Source organism: Pongo pygmaeus, chromosome 16 (genome assembly GCF_028885625.2).
Source record: "Pongo pygmaeus isolate AG05252 chromosome 16, NHGRI_mPonPyg2-v2.0_pri, whole genome shotgun sequence".
Taxonomy (NCBI): Eukaryota; Metazoa; Chordata; class Mammalia; order Primates; family Hominidae; genus Pongo; species Pongo pygmaeus.
The window spans coordinates 4939948-4956890 of NC_072389.2; positions in this window are offsets into that span (position 1 = coordinate 4939948).

Here is a 16943-nt window from a genome sequence, read left to right on the forward strand (position 1 = left end):
AATGGAACTTGCAATGGAATTAAACGGAATGTGGAATGGAGAAAAATGGAATGTGGAATGGAAAGTGGAGTGGAATGGAACATGGAATGGAATGTGGAAGGGAATGTGGAATGGAATATGTAATGGAGTGTGGAATGAAATGTGGAATGGAAAGTGGAATGGAATATGGAATGAAATGTAGTATGGAATGTGGAATGGAACGGAATGGAATGTGGAATGGAATGTGGAATGGAATGTGGAATGAAACATGGAATGGAACGTGGCAAAGAATGGAAAGGAACGTGGAATGAAATGTGGAATGGAATGGAATAGGATGTGGAATGGAATCTGCAATGGAATGTGGAATGGAATGTTAAGGAATGTGGAATGGAAGGTGGAGATGAATGGAAAGGAATGTGGAATGGAATGCAATGGAATGTGCAATGGGATGTGGAATGGAATGGAACGGAATGTGGAATGAAATGTGGAATGGAATGGAACGGAATGTGGAATGGAATGTGGAATTTAAGTGACTGTAATGTGGAATGGAATGTGGAATGGAATGTGGAATGGAATGTGGAATGGAATGGAATGGAAAGTGGAATGGAATGGAATAGAATGTGGAATATAATGAAATGGAATGCAATTAAATGTGAATGGAATAGAATGGAATGTGGAATGCAAGGGAATGTAATGAAATGAGGATTGGAATGGAACAGATTATGGAATGCAATGCAATGGAAAGAAATGAGGATTTGAAAGGAATGGAATTTGGAATAGAATGGAATGGAAAGTGCAATGTAATGGAAGAGGATGTGGATTGGAATTTGGAATGGAATTCAATGTAATGTGGAATGAAATGGAATGGAAAGTGGAAAAGAATGTGGAATTGAATGTGGAATGGAAAGTGGAATGGAATGGAATGGAATGTGGAATAAAGCAGAATGGGATGGAATGCAATGCAGAATGTAATGGAATAGAATGTGGAATGCAATGGAATGGAGTGAAATGTGGAATTGAATGGAATGGAAAGTGGAATGGAATATAATGGAATGTGGAATGGAATGAAATGGAACGTGCAATGGAATGTGGAATGGAATGTGGAATGGCATGTGGAATGGAATGTGGAATGCAAAGGAATGGAATGTTGACTGTAATGGAATGGAATATGGAATAGAATGGAATGGAATGGAATGTGGAATGGAATGGAATGGAATGTGGAATGGAATAGAATGGAACGTGGAATAGAATGTGGAATGGAATGGAATGCAACGTGAAATGGAATGTGGAATGGAATGTGGAATGGAAAGTGGAATGGAACGTGGAACAGAATGGAAAGGAATGCAGAATAGATTGGAATGGAAAGTGGAAGGTAATATGGAATGGAATGCGGAATGTGACGTGGAATGGAATGGAATGCAACTTGGAATGGAATGTGGTAGAATGTGGAATGGAATGGATTGGAATGTGAAATGGAATGAATTGGAAAGTGGAATGGAATGGAATGGAATGTGGAATGGAATGTGGAATGGTATGTCGAATGGATTTTTTAATGGAATAAAGTGGAATATGGAATAGAATGGAATGGAATGAAATGTGGATTGGAATGTGGAATGGATTGTGAAATTGAATGGGATGGAATGAGCAACGGAATGGAAATGAAAGTGTAATGGAATGGAAGGTAAGGGAAAGGAAAATGAAATAGAATATGCAACGGAATGTGAAATGGAAAGTGGAATGGAATGTGGAACGGAATGAAATGGAACGTGGAATGGAATGGACTGTAACGTGGAATGGAATTGAGTGTAACGTGGAATGGAACGTGGAATGGATCATGGAATGAAAAGAGGAATGGAATGCGGAATGGAATGTGGAATGGAATGGAATGGAATGTGGTATGAAATGTGGAATGGAATGGAATGTGGAATGGAATGTGGAATGAAATGCATTGGAATGAGAATGGAATGTGGAATGGAATGGAATGGAATATAGAATGGAATGTGGAATGGAATGGATTGGAATGCGAAATGGATTGTGGAACGGAATGTGGAATGAATCGTGGAATGGAACGTGGAATTGATTGAAATGGAACTTGTTATAGAATGTGGAGTGTAATGGAAGGGAATGTGGAATGAAATGTGGAGTGTAATGGAATGGAATGTGGAACTGAATGGAATGGAATGTGGAATGGAATGGGGAATGGAATGGAAAGTAATGAAGAATGGAATGTGGAATGGAAAGTGGAATGGAATGGAAGGGAATGTGGAATGAAACATCGAAAGAAATCAAATGGAACGTGGGACGGAAAGTGGAATGGAATGTGGTATGGAATGTCGAATGGAATGTCGAATGGAATGCAATGGAATGTGGAATGTAATGTGGACTGCAGTGTGGAATGGAATGGAATGGAACAGGGAATGGAACATGGAATGTAATGGAATGGGACGTGGAATGAAATGTGGAATGGAACGTGGAATGGAAAGTAGAATGCAATAGAATGGAACGTGGATTTGAATGGGGAACGGAATGTGGAATAGAAAGTGGAATGGAATCTGAAATGGAATGTTAAATGGAAAAGAATGGAATATGGAAAGCAATGGAATGGAATAGGGAATGTAATGGAATGGAATGTGGACTGGAATGTTATGCAATGGAATGGAAAGTGGAATGGAATTTGGAATGGAACGTGAAATGGAGTGGAAAGGAAAGTTGAATGGAATGTGGAAAGGAAGGTGGAATGAAACGTGGAAAGGAATGGAATAGAAGGTGGAATGGAATGTGGAATGGAATGTGGAATATAATGTGGAATAGAATACAATGGAGAGTGGAATGGGATGTGGAATGGAATGGAATGGAATGTCTAATGGAATGTGGAAAGGAATGGAGTGGAATGTGGAATGCAATGTGCAATAGAATGTGGAATTGAATGGAATAGAAATTTGAATAGAGTGTGGAATGGAAAGGAATGGAATGTGGAATGAAACGTGGAACTGAATGTGGAATGGATTGGAATTTAATGTGGAATGGAATGTGGAAGGGAATGGAATGGAATGCGGACGGTTATGTGGAATAGAATGTGGAATGGAATGTGCAAGGGAACGTGTTATGGAACAGAATGGAATGTGGAATGAAATATGGAATGGAATGTGGAATGGGTGGAGGAATGGAATAGAATGGAATGTGGAATGAAACGTGGAATGGAATGGAATGAAACGTGGAACGGAACATGCAATGAGATGTAGAATGGAACGTGGAATGGAATATGCAATGGAATGTGGAATGGAAAGTGGAAGGGAATGTAAAGAAATGTGGAAAGGATTGTGGAATGGAATTTGAAATGGATCATGGAATGCAATGGAAAGGAACATGGAATGGAATGTGGAATGGAATGTGGACTGGAACGTGGAATGGAATGGAATGGAATGTGGAATGGAAGTGGAATGGAATGGAATGGAATGCAATGTGGAATGGAATGTGGAATGGAATATGAAATGGAATTTTGAATGGAATGAAATGGAATGTGGCATGGAATGTGGAATGGAATGGAATGGAATGTGGAGTAGAATGTGGAATGGAGTGGAATGGAAAGTGGAATGGAATGAATGCAATGGTAAGGAATATGGCATGCAATGGAATGGAAAATGGAACGCAATGTAGAATTTAATGGTATGGAATGTGGAATGGAACGTGGAATGGAATGTGGAATGCAACGTGGAATGGAACGTGGAATGGAATGCAACGAAATGTGGAATGGAATGGAATGGAATATGCAATTGAATGTAGAGAGGGATGTAATGGAATCTGGACTAGAATGTGGAACGGAATGGAATGGAATGCGGAATGGAATGGAATTAAATGCTATGGAATGTGGAATGGAAAGGAATGCAATGTGGAATGGAATGGAATGGAACATGGAATGGAATGTGGAATGGAAAGTGGAATGGAATGTGGAATGGAATGTGGAATGGAATGCGGAATGAATGTGGAATGGAATGGAATGGAATGCGGAATGAAATGTGGAATGGAATGTGGAATGAAATGTAGAATGGTATGAATTGGAATGTGGAAGAGAGTGGAATGGAATGGAAAGGAATGTGGAATGAAATGTAGAATGGAATGAATTGGAATGTGGAAGGGAATGGAATGGAATGGAATGGAAGGTGGAATGTGGAATGAAATGAGGAATAGAATGTGGAATGAAATGTGGAATGGAATGGAATGGAATGGAATGTGGAATGAAATGTGGAATGGAATGGATTGGAATGTGGAATGGAATGTGGAATGTACTTTAATGGAATGTGGAATGGTAAGTGGAATGGAATGTGGAATGGATTGTGGAATGGAATGTGGAATGGAACGGAATGGAAGGCTGAATGGAATGTGGAATGGAGTGTGGAATGGAAGTTGGAATGGAATGCAATGGAATTTTGAATGAAACGTGGAATGGAATGTGGAATGGAATGGAATGGAATGGATCGTGGAATAGAATGTGGAATGGAATGTGAAATGGAATGGAATGTAACGTAGAATGCAACCTGGAAAGGAACATGGAAAAGAATGTGGAATTCAACGTGGCATGGAATGTGGAATGGAATGTGCAATGGAACGGAATGGAATGTAGAATGGAATGTGTAATTGAGTGTGGAATGGAACGTGGAATGGAATGCGGAATGGAACGTGCAATGGAACGTGGAATGGAATGGAATGGAATGTGGAATGGAATGTGGAATGGAATGGAATGGAATTGAATGGAATGTGGAATGGAATGAAATGAAAAGTGGAATTGAATGTGGAATGGAATGGAAGGAATTGTGGAATGAAATGTGTTTTGGAATGGAATGGAAAGTGGAATGGAATGGACTGGAATTTGGAATAGAATGTGGGATAGAATTTAATGGAAAGTTGAATGGAAGGTGGAATGGAATGGAATGGAATTTGGAATGGAATGGAATGGACTGAGGAATGGAATGTGGAATGGAATGTTGAATGGAATGTGGAATGGAATGTGGAATGGAATGGAATGCAATGCAATGTGGAATTGCATGTGAATTGGAATGCAATGGAATGTGGAAGGGAAAGTGGAATGAAATGCAATGGAATGAGATTTTAATGTGGAATTGAATGTGTAATGCAATTTGGAATGCACTGTGGAATGAAACGTGGAATGGAATGTGGAAAGGAAAGTGGAATGTAACGTGGAATGGAATGTTATGGAATGTGGAATGCAACGGAGTAGAATGTTGAAAGGAATGTGGAATGGAATGCAATGTAACGAGGAATGGAACGTAATGTAATGTGGAATGGAATGTGGAATGGAACGTAATGGAATGTGTAATGGAGTGTGGAATGGAATGGAATGGAATGGAATGGAATGTGGAATGGAATGTGGAATGGAATGTAGAAAGGAAAGCAATGTATTGTGGAATGTAATGTGGAATGGAACGTGGACTGGAAAGTCGAATGGAATGGAATGGAATGTGGAATGGAATGTGGAATGAAATGGAACAGAAAGTGGATTGGAATGTGGAATGGAACGTGGAAAGGAAGGTGGAATAGAACGTCGAATGTAATGGAATGGATTGTGGAATGGAATGGAATGGAACGTGGAATGGAATGTGAAATGAAATGTAGAATGGAACGTGGAATGTAACGTCGAATGCAATGGAATGGAATTTGGAATGGAATGAAATGGAATGTGGAAGGGAATGTGAAATGCTATGTGGAATGGAATGTGGAATGGAATGTAGAATGGAATGTGGAATAGAATGTAATGGAATGGAATTTATTGTGGAATGGAATGTGGAATGGAATGTGGAATGGAAAATATAATGGAATGGAACGGAATGTGGAATGCAATGTGGAATGATATGTGGAATGCGACGTGGAATGCAATGGAATGGAAAGTGGAATGGAACTTGTAATGGTACGGAATAGAACGCGCAATGGAACATGGAATGGAACGTGGGAAGGAACGTGGAATGGAATGTGAAATGGAACATGGAAGGGAATATGCAATGGAATGTGGAATGCAAGGTGGAATGGTACGTGGAAGGGAATGTGGAATGGAATGTGGAATGGAACGTGGAATGGAATGGAATGAAACGTGGAATGGAATGGGATGGAATGCGGAATGGAATGGAATGGAATGGAATGTGGAATGGAATGGAATGGAATGTGGAATATAATGGAATGGAATTTGCAATGGAATGGAATGTGGAATGGAATGTGGAATGGAATGGAATGGAACGTGGAATAGAATGTGGAATGGAATGTGGAATGGAATGGAATGGAACGTGGAATAGAATGTGGAATGGAATGTGGAAAGGAATGGAATGGAATGTGGAATGGAATGGCATGGAATGTGGAATAGAAGGGAATGGAATGGATTGGAATGCGGAATGGAATGGAATGGAATGGAATGTGCAACGCAATGGAGTGGAATGGAATGAGGAATTGAATGGAATGGAATGTAAATGGAATGTAATAGAAGGTGGAATGCAATGGAATGCAACGTGGAATAGAATATGGAATGGAATGTGGAATGGAATGTGGAATATAATTGAATGGAATGTGGAATAAAGTGGAATGGAATGTGGAACAGCATGGAATGGAATGAAATGTGGAATAGCATGGAATGCAATGGAATGGAGTACAGAATGTAATGAAACGGAGTGTGGAAATAAATATAATGGAATGGAATGTGAAATTGAATTTAATGGAATGTGGAATGGAAAGGAATTCAATGTGGAATGGAATGGAATGGTAGGTTACAGGGAATGTGGAATTGTATTTGGAATGGAATGCAATGGAATGGAATGTGGAAAGGAATGTAATGGATTTTGGAATAGAATGGAATGGATTGGAATGTGGAATGGAATGGAATGGATTGTGGAATAGAATGGAATAGAATGCAATGGGAAATGGAATGTGAAATGGAATGTGGAATGTAATGGAATGGAATGTGGAATGGAACAGAATGGAATGTGAAACGGAATGTAACACGGAATGAAATGGAATGGAATGTGCATTGGAATAGAAGGCAACGTGTAATGGAATGGAATGGAATGGAAAGTGAATTGCAATTTGGAATGGAATGCGAAATGGAATGTATAATGGAATGTGGAATTTAAAGATGAATGGATAGTGGAAAGGAATGTGGAATGGAAAGTTGAATGGATTGTGGAAAGGAATGTGGAATGGAACGGAATGGAATGTGGGATGGAATGTGAAATGTAGTGTGCAATGGAAAGTCTTATGGAATGGCATGGAAAGTGTAATTGAATGTGGAAAGGAATGTGGAATAGACTGTTGAATGGAGTGTGGAATGGAATGTGGAATGGAACGGAATGGAGTGTGGGAAAAAATGTCGAGTGGAACGGAATGGAATTTGGAATGGAATGTAGGATTGAACGTGAAATGGAGTGGAATTGAATGTAGAATTCAACGTGCCAAGGAAAGTAATGAGACATCGAATGGAAAGTGGAATGGAACGTAGAATTGAATAGAATGAAATGTGAAATGGAATGTGGAATTCAATGTGCAAAGGAATGGAATGGAATGTGTAATTGAATGGATTAGGGAATGGAAAGGAATGGAATGTGAAATGGAATGTGGAATGGGATGTGAAATGAAAACAGGAATTGAATGTGGAATGGAATGGATGTGATGTGGAATGAAATGGAAAGGAAGGAGGAATGGAACGTGGAATGGAACGTGGACAGCAACGTGGAATGGAAGGTGGAATGGAAAGAAATGCAATGTGGAATGGAGAGGAATGCAATGTGGAATCAAACGTGGAATGGAATGGAATGGAATATGGAATGGAATGAGGACCGGAATGTGGAATTGAATGGAATGGAATGTGGAATGGAACAGAATGGAGCATGGAATTGAATGGAATGGAATGGAATGAGAAATGGAATGTGATATGGAATTTGGAACGGCATGAAATGGAAAGTAGAATGGGATAGATTGGAATGTGGAATGGAATGGAATGGAACATGGAATGGAAGGTGGAATGGAAAGTAGAATGGAGTGTGAAATGGAATGTGGAATTGAAAGGAATGCAAAGTGAAATGGAATGTGGAATGGAATTTAAAGGAATGTTGAAAGGAAAATGGAAGAGAATGTGGAAGGGAATGTGGAATGGAATGCAATAGAATGTGGAATTGAATGTGAAATGGAAAGTGGAATGGAAAGTGGAAAGGAATGGAATGGAAAGAGGAATGGAATATGGAATGGAACGTGGAATGGAAAGTGGAATGGAATGGAAATGAACGCGGAACGTAATGTGGAATGGAATGGAAAGGAATGTGGAATGGAATGTTGAATGGAATGTGAAATGGAATGGAATGCAATGGAATGTGAAATGGAATGTGGAATGGAATATGAAATGGAACGTGGAATGGAAAGTGAAATGGAACGTGGAATGGAATGTGGAATGGAATGAAATGGAACGTGGAATGGAAAGTGGAATGGAATGTGGAATGCAATGGAATGGAATGCAATGTGGAATGGAAGGTGGAATGGAATGTGGAATGGAATGGAATGTGGAATGGAATGTGCAATGGAATGTTATGGAATGTGCAAAGGAATGTGAAATGGAATGTGGAAGGAAATGCAGTGGTATGTCAAATAGAATGCGGAATGGAATGTGAAATGGAATGTGGAAAGTAATGTCGAAAGGAATGGAATGGAACGTGGAAAGGAATGGAATGGAAAGTGGAATCCATCGTGGAATGGAACTCGGAAAGGAATTTTGAATGGAATGCAATGTAATGTGGAATGGAATGTGGAATGGAATATGGAATGGAATGTGGAATGGAATGGAATGGAATGCAATGGAATGGATTGTGGAATGGAATAGAATGTGGAATGGAATGAAGTGGAATGGAATGTTTAACGGAAAGGAATGGAATGGAATGCAGAATGGAAGGGAATGGAACTGAACGGAATGTGGAATGGAATGGAGGGGAAAGTTGAATGGAATAGAATGGGGAATGGAAAGAAATGGAATGGAATGTGGAATGGAATGGAATGGAATGTGGAATGGAATGAAATGCAATATGGAATGGAGTGGAAAGGAATGGAATCTGGAATGGAATGTGGAATGGAATGGGATGAAATGGAATGGAAAGTGGAATGGAATGGAATCAAATCAGGACTGGAATGTGGACTGCAATGTTTAAAAGAATGGAATGGAATGTGGAATGGAACTGAATGGAATGTGGAATGGAAATTGGAATGGAATGGAAATTGGAATGGAATGGAATTGCATGTGAAATGGCATGTGAAATGGAAAGTGGAATGGAACGTGGAATGGAACGTGGAATGGAAAGTGGAAAGGAAGGTGGAATGGATTAGAATGGAACGTGAAATGCAACGGAAAGGAATGTGGAATGGAATGGAATGGAATGTCTAATGGAATGTGGCATGGAATGGAATTGAAGGCGGAATGGAATGTGGAATGGAATGGGAAGGAATGTGAAATGGAAAGAAACGGAATGTGGAAGGGAATGGAAGGGAATGGAATTTGAAATGGAACGGAATGGAATATGGAATGGAATGTGCAAAGGAATGGAATGGAGTGGAATGTGGATTGGAATGTGGAATGGAATGGAACGGAATGTGGAATGAAATGGAAAGGAATGGGGAATGGAATGGTTTGCAATGTGGAATGGAATGTGGAAAGAAATTGAATGGAATGAAATTGAAACTGGAATGGAATGTGGAATGGTATGGGAATGGAATGGGAATGGATTGGAATGGAATGAGGAATGGAATGGAATATGGAATGGAAAGGAATAGAATGTGGAATGGAAATGACTGGAACGTGTAATTGAATGGAATGGAATGAAATGGAATGTGCAATTGAATGGAATAGAACGGGGAATGGAATCTGGAATGTAAAGGAATGGAATGTGGCTTAGAATAGAATGGAAGTGAATGTACAATGGAATGTGGAATGGAATGCGGAATGGAATGGAATGGAATGTGGAATGGGATTGAGCTTGGAATGGAATAGAATGGAATGTGAATTGGAATTGAATGCAATGGAATTTGGAATGGAATGGAATGGAATGGAATGTGCAATGGAATGGAATGGAATGTGGAATGCAATGGAATGGAATGGAACTTGGAATTGAATGGAATGAAATGGAAAGTTGAATGCAATGGAATGGAATGGAATGTGGAATTGAATGGATTTGAACAGGGAAAGGAAAGTGGAATGGAAAGTGGATTTGAATGTGGAACGGAATGGAATGGAATGTTAAATGGAAAGGAATGGAATGTGGAATAGAATGCAATGGAAAGGAATGTGTAACGGAATGTGCAATGGAATGTGGACTGGAATGCGGAATGGAATGGAATGGAAAGTGTAATGGAATGTGGGATGGGATGCATTGGAATGTGGAATGGAATCTGGAATGGAAAGTGGAATAGAATGTGGAATGGTAAGTGGAATGGAATGTGGAATGTAACTGAATGGAATGTGGAATGGAATGGAATGGAATGTGGAATGGAATGGAATGGAATGGAATGTGGAATAGAATGCAATGGAATGGAAAGTGGAATAGAATGCAATGAAATTGAATGGAATGCAGAATGGAATGGAACGGAATGTGGAATGCAATGTAATTTAATGGAATGTGAAATTAATTGGAATGTAATATGAATTTGAATGTAAAGGAATGTGGAATGGAAAGTAATGGAGAAAGGAATGGAATGGAATGTGGAATGGAATGAAACATGGAATGGAATGTGGAATGGAATATGCAATTTAATGGAATAAAATGTGGAATGGAATGGAATGGAATGTCGAATGTAACGGAATGGAATGGAATTTGCAATGTGATGTAACGGAATGTGGAATGGAATGGAATGGAATGTGGAACGCAATGGAATGGAGTGTGTATCAGAAAGGAACGTGGAATGAAATGGTGTGGAATGTGGATTGGAATGGAATGGAATATGTAATGGAAGGGAAAGCAATGGAATGGAAAGTGAAATGGAATGTTTAATGGAATGTGAAATGGAAGGTGGAATGGAAAGTGGAATGGAAGGCGTAATTAAATTTAATGTAATGTGGAATGGAAAGGAATGGATTGTGCAATGGAATGGAATGCAACTTGGAATGCAATGTGGAATGGAACGTGGAAAGAATAGCGCAATGGAATGTGGAATGGAATAGAGTGTAATGTGGCATGGAATGTGGAATGGAATGGAATGGAATTTGCAATAGAATGAGGAATGGAATGGAATGGAATGTCGTTGGATTGTGGAATGGAATGTGGAATGGTTTGTGGAATGAAATGTGGAATGCAATGTGTAATGGAACGGAATGGAATGTAGAATGGAATGTGGAATAGAATGTGGAATGGAACGTGGAATAGAACGTGGAATGGAATGGAATGGATCATAGAATGTGTAATGGAAAGAATGGAATGTGGAATGAATTGTGGAATGGAACGGAATGAAATGTCGAATGGAATGTGGAGTGAAATGGAATGGAATGCGGAATGGAATGCAATGGCATGTGTAATGGAATGTTGAGTGCAATTTGGAATTTAATGTGGATTGGAATGGAATGCAATGGGGAATGGAATCTGGAATGTAATGTGGAATGGAAAGGAATGCACTGTCGAATGTAATGAGGAATGGAATGTGCTATGGAAAGTGGAACGGAATGGAGTGGAATGCAGAATGGAACGTGGAATGTAATGGAATCCAACATGGAGTGGAAAGTGGAATGCATAGAGGAAGGGAACTTGGATTGGAATGAAATGTGGAATAGAATGGAATGGAAAGTGGAATGGAATGGGAGATGGAATGTGCAATGGAATGCTGAATGGATTGTGGAATGGAATGGAATGGTATAGAAGATAGAATGGAATGGAATGGTATGTGGAAAGGAACGTGGAAAGGAAAGTGGAATGGAAAGTGGAATGTAATGGAATGGAACGTGGAATGGAAAGTGAAATGGAATGGAATGGAACGTGCAATGGAATGTGGGAAGGAATGGAATGGAATGTGGAATGGAATGTGGAATGGAATGTGGAATGGAAAGTGTAATGGAATGTTGAATGGAAAGTGGAATGGAAAAGAATTGAATGGAATGTGGAATGGAATGTGAAATGGAATGTTGAATGGAAAGTGGAATGGAATGGAATGGAATGTGGAATGGAATGTAATGGAATATGAATTGGAATGTAGAATGGAATGTGGAACGCAACGTGGAATGGAACGTAGAACCAAAGGTCGAATGGAATGGAATGGAACGTGTAATGGAATGTGGAAAGGAATGAAATGGAATGTGCAATGGTAAGTGTAATGGAATGTGGAATGCAATGGAATGGAATGTGGAATGTAATGTAGAATGGATTGGAACGGGAAATGGAATAGAACGTGGAATGGAACGTCAAATGGAATGGCAGTGAACGTGTAATGGAATGTGGAATGGAATGGAATGGAATTTGGAATGGAATGTGCAATGGAATGTGGAATGTGGAATAGAATGTGGAATGGAATGGAATGAAATGTGAAATTGAATGTGGAATGTACTGGAATTGAAGGGGGAAAGGAATTTTGAGTGGAAGTATGAATGGAATGTGGAATGGAATGGAATGTGGAATGGAAAGGAATTGAATGTGGAATGAAATATTTAATGGAATGTGCAAAGGAATGGAATGGATTGTGGAATGGAATGGAATGGTATTGAATATGGTATGGATTGTGGTTTGGAATGGAATGGAATGGTATGGAATATGGAATGGAATGCAAGGGAATGTGTAATGGAACGTGAAAAGGAACGGGGAATGGAACGTGTAATGGAATATTGAATGGAAGGTGGAATGGAATGGAGTGGAATGTGGAATGCAATGTGGAATGGAATGGAATAGAAAGTGTAATGGAATGTGGGATGGAATTTAATGGAATGTGGAATGGAAGGTGGAATGGAAAGTGGAATAGAATTTGGAATGGTACTTGGAATGGAATGTGGAATCTAATTGAATGGAATGTGGAAAGTAATGGAATGGAATCTGCAATAGAATGGAATGGAATGGAAAGTGGAATAGAATGGAATGGAGTGGATTGGAATAGAATGTGGAATGGAATGGAATGGAAAGTGGAATATGATATAATGGAATGGAAGGTGAAATTGAATGAAATGGAATGTGGGATGGAATGGAATGGAATGGGGAATGGAATGGAATGGAATGTGGAACGGAACGCAAAGGAAAGTGGAATGTAATGTGGAATGGAATGTGCAATGTAATGGAATGGAATGTGGAATGGAATTGAATGGAATGTCAAATATAATGGAATGGAATGGAATCTGAAATGTAATGGAACGGAATAGGAATGGAATGGAATGGAATGTGGAACAGAATGGAATGTGGAATGGAATGGAATGGAATGTGAAATGGAATGTTTAATTTATAGAGAAATGGAAGGTGGATTGGAATGTGGAATGGAATGTGGAATGGAACGGAATGGAAAGAAGAGTGGAATGTTGAATGGAATGCGGAATGGAACGTGGAACGGAACGTGGAATGTAATGGAATGCAACATGGAATGGAATGTGGAAAGGAATGGAATGGAATGTGGAATGGAATGTGCAATGGAATCTGGAATGGAATGGAATGAAATGTCCAATAGAATGTGGAGTGGAATGGAATGGAAAGTAGAATGAAATGCAATGGAATGTATAATCGAATCTTGAGTGAAATGTGGAATGGAATGTGGATTGTAATGGAATGGAATGTGGAATGGAATGTGGAATGTATTGTGGAATGGAATGGAATGCACAGTCGTATGTAATGAGGAATGGAATGGGCAATGGAAAGTGGAATGGAATGGTATGGAAAGTTGAATGTAACGTGGAATGGAATGGAATGGAACGTGGACTGGAAAGTGGAATACATCATGGAAGCTTACGTGGAATGGAAAGAAAGGTGGAATGGAATGGAATGTGGAATGGAATGTGAAATGGAATGTGGAATGAAATTCTGAATGGATTGTGGAATGGAATGGAATGGTATAGAATATGGAAGGGAATGTAATGGAATGTGGAATGGAACGTGGAAAGGAAGGTGGAATGGAACATGGAATGTAAATGAAAGAAACGTGGAATAGAAGGTGGAATGGAATCAAATGGAAAGTGCAATGGAAAGGAATGGGATCTGGAATGGAAGTGAATGGAATGTGGAATGCAATGGAATAGTATGGAATGTGGAATGGAATAGAATAAAATGGAATGGAATACAACGTGGAATGGAATGGGATGGAATGTGGAATGGAATGGAATAGAATGTGGAATGGAATGAAATGGAACGTGCAATGGAATGTGGAAAGGAATAGAATGGAATGAGGAATGGAATGTGGAATGGAATGGAATGGAATGCAATGTGTAATGGAATGAAATGGAATGTGCAATGGAATGAGGAATGGAATTGAATGGAATGAGGAATGAAAAGTGGAATGAAATGGAAAGTGCAATGGAATGGAATGGAATGCAATGTGTTATGGAATGGAATTGAATGGAATGGAATTTGGAATGGAATGTGGAATGGAATGGAATGGATTGTGTAATGGAACGTGGAATGGAATGGAAAGGAATGTGCAATGGAATGGATTTGAGTGTGCAATGGAACTTGGAATGGAAAGTGGACTATACCGTGTATTGGAATGTGGAATGGAATGGAATGGAAGGGAATGTGGAATGGAAAGTGGAATGGAATGGAGTGGAATGAGAAATGGAATGTGGAATGGAATGGAATGTGGAATGGAATGGAAAGGAATGGAATGTATAATGGAATGGAATGGAATGTGGAATGCAATGTGGAATGGAAAGGAAATGAATGTGGAAAGGAATGTGGAATGGAATTGAATGGAATGTGGAATGGAATGGAATGGATCGTGGAATGGAACGTGGAATGGAATGGAACGAAATGTGGAATGGAATGTGGAATGGAATGTGGAATGGAATTGAATGGAATGTGTTAACGAATGAGAAACTGAATGGAATGGAATAAGGAATGGAAGGTGGAAGGGAATTGATTCGAATGTGGAATGGAATGTGGAATGGAATGGAATGAAATAGAATGTGGAATGGAATGGAAAGGAATGTGAAATTCAATGGAAAGGAACGGAATGTGGAATTGAATATAATGAAACGTAATGTGGAATGGAATGGAAATGATTGTGAAATGGAATATGTAATTGAGTGGGATGCAATGTGGAATGGAAAGAGGAATGGGATGGAATGGAATGTGGAATGGAATGTGGAATGGAATGAAAAATTGAATGCAATGCAATGTGTAATGGAATGTGTAACGGAATGTGCAATGGAATGGATTGGAATGTGGAACGGAATGTGGAATGCTGTGGAATGGAACTTGGAAAGAATTGTGGAATGGAATGGAATGGAATGGAATGTGGAATGGTATGGAATGGAATGTGCAATTCAATGGAATAGAATGTGGAATGGAATAGAATGGAAAGTGGAAAGGCATGTGGAATGGAATGTGGAACGGAATGTGGAATGGAATGGAATTGAAAGTTGAATGGAATAGAATGGAATGGAACGAAGAATGGAATGTGGAATGGAATGTGGAATGCAATGGAATGTTGAATACCGTGGAATGGAATGAAATGTGGATTGGAATGGAATGGAATTTGGAAATGAATGGAATTGAATGTGGAATGCAAAGGAATGGAACGTGGAATGGAATGTGGAATGGAATGTGGAACGTAATGTGGATTGGAATGATGAATGCAATGTTTAATGGAATGGAATGGAATGTGGAATGGAATGGAATAGAATGGAATGGGTAATGGAATGTGGAATGGAATGTGGAATGGAATGGAATGTGGAATGCAATGTAATGGAAAGTGGATGGAATGGATTGGAATGTGGAATCAAATGGAATGTGGAATGGAATGGAAAGTGGAATGGAATGAAATGGAATGCGCAATGGAATGTGGAATGGAATTGAACTGAATGAGGAATGGAATGTGGAATGGAATGGAATTTGGAATGGAAAGGAATGGAAGGCAATGTGTTATGGAATGGTGGTGAATGGAATGGAATTTGGAATGGAATGTGGAATGGAATGCAGTGGAAGGTGAAATGGAATGTGGAATGGAATGTGGAATGAAATGGAATGGAGTGTGGAATGAAATGGAATGGAGTTTGGAATGAAACGAGGAATGGAATGTGGACTAGAACGTGGAATGAAATGTACAATGGAATGGAATAGAAGCGAATGTGGAATGGAAAGTGAAATGGAATGGAGTGTAATGATAAATGGAATGTGGAATGGATTGGAAAGTGGAATGGATTGGAAGGGAATGGAATGTGGAATGGAATGAAATGGAATGGAATGGAATGTGGAATGGAATGGAATGGAAATTGAAATGGAAGGGAATGGAATGGAATGGAATAGAATGTGAAAAGGAATGGAATGGAATGGAATGGAATGGGCTGTGGAATGGAATGGAATGGAAAGTGGAATGGAAGGGAATGAAATGGAATGGAATAGAATGTGAAAAGGAATGGAATGGAATGGAATGGAATGGGCTGTGGAATGGAATGGAATGGAATGGAAAGTGGAATGGAAGGGAATGAAATGGGGTGTGGAATGGAATGAAATTTAACGTAGAATGGAATGCAATGGAATGGAATGGAACGTGGAATGGAATGTGGAATGGAACATGGAGTGGAATGTGGAATGAAAAGTGGAATGGAACGTAATGGTATGTGCTAAGGAACGTTGAATGGAATTGAATGGAATGTGGAATGGAATGGAATGGAATGTGGAATGGAATGTGGAAAGCAATGGAATGGAATGCGGAGTGGAATGTGGAATGGAACTTGGAATGGAACCTGGAATATAATATAACGTGGAATGGAATGGAATGGAATGGAATGTGGATTGGAATTGAATTTATGGAATGGAACG